Here is a 1,058-nt window from a genome sequence, read left to right as displayed (position 1 = left end):
ATATACCACATCTACCGCTTTCCCCTCGTCCACTTCCTTAGTCACCTTCTCAAAGAATTCAATAAGGTTTGTGAGGCACGACCTGCCCTTCACAAAACCATGCTGACTATCCTTGATCACATTATTCCTATCCAGATGTTGATAAATCCGATCCCTTACAATTATCTCGAAGACTTTGCCCACAACAGAAGTGAGACTCACCGGCCTATAGTTACTAGAAACTATAGAAACTGTTTCAAAACTGGTTGGTGCGTGTGTTCAGGCTTCTGTACCTTCTCCCCTATGGTAGAGGTTGTAGAAAAACATTGCCAGGGTGGGATGGGTCTTTGAGAATGCTGGAGGCCTTTCCTTGACAGCGGGCCTGGTAGATGGATTCTATAGATGGGAGGTTGGCCTTTGTGATTGTCTGGGCCGAGTTCACCACTCTCTGTAACCATCTCCGATCTTGAATGGTACAGTTGCCATACCAGGTAGTGATACACCCAGACAGAATGCTGTCGATGGCGCACCTATAAAAGTTGGCGAGGGTATTCGCTGTCAGTAATATCCAATGTTGTGGAGGGATCAGTGTTGAAGGGTTGGTTTGGTGATGAGAGGGTGATGAGAGCTGGCTTCCAAAAGCAACCTCTCCAACCGCACTCTCAGGAATCTCGTCCCCATCCAGAAACAGCAGCCACTTGATCACCACCTTCAACATTAAATCCTGCAGATCCTCGAAAATCTTGTGCAAGATCATGTTGGATCCCACTGACCATCAACTGAATGCAGAGATGGGGATTTTTCCAAAATAAAGGACAAGCCACAGCAATACCCCAGATGGGACTTGAACCCACAATCACTGGCTTAGGAGGCCAGTGCCTTATCCATTAGGCCACTGGGGCCCCACATGCAGGCCTACAATGGCAGCCTTTAAATACTGCATCCTGACCTCTCATAGTGTGTTTCTGTGTGTTGCACTCTCACTAATTGGTTCTTACCCCTTCCATCTCATGCAAAATTGTTGGCTGCTTGATAAATTGATCCTGCCTCCCATTTCTCCCCAAACGGACAGATGAGAA

At 47.2% G+C, this 1,058-nt stretch overlaps 1 non-coding gene across 1 annotated transcript; it reads right to left on the bottom strand.

Annotated features, from left to right (window-relative positions):
- Nucleotides 1–808: 808 nt before the first annotated feature.
- trnar-ccu lies at nucleotides 809–881 on the bottom strand. Its single transcript has one exon. It is a non-coding gene; the product is annotated as a tRNA-Arg (tRNA).
- Nucleotides 882–1,058: the final 177 nt, after the last annotated feature.

Source organism: Chiloscyllium plagiosum, unplaced genomic scaffold (assembly GCF_004010195.1).
Source record: "Chiloscyllium plagiosum isolate BGI_BamShark_2017 unplaced genomic scaffold, ASM401019v2 scaf_22315, whole genome shotgun sequence".
NCBI lineage: Eukaryota > Metazoa > Chordata > Chondrichthyes > Orectolobiformes > Hemiscylliidae > Chiloscyllium > Chiloscyllium plagiosum.
Note: the sequence above shows the minus strand (reverse complement) of the source record. Positions and strands in the feature narration are given on the sequence as shown.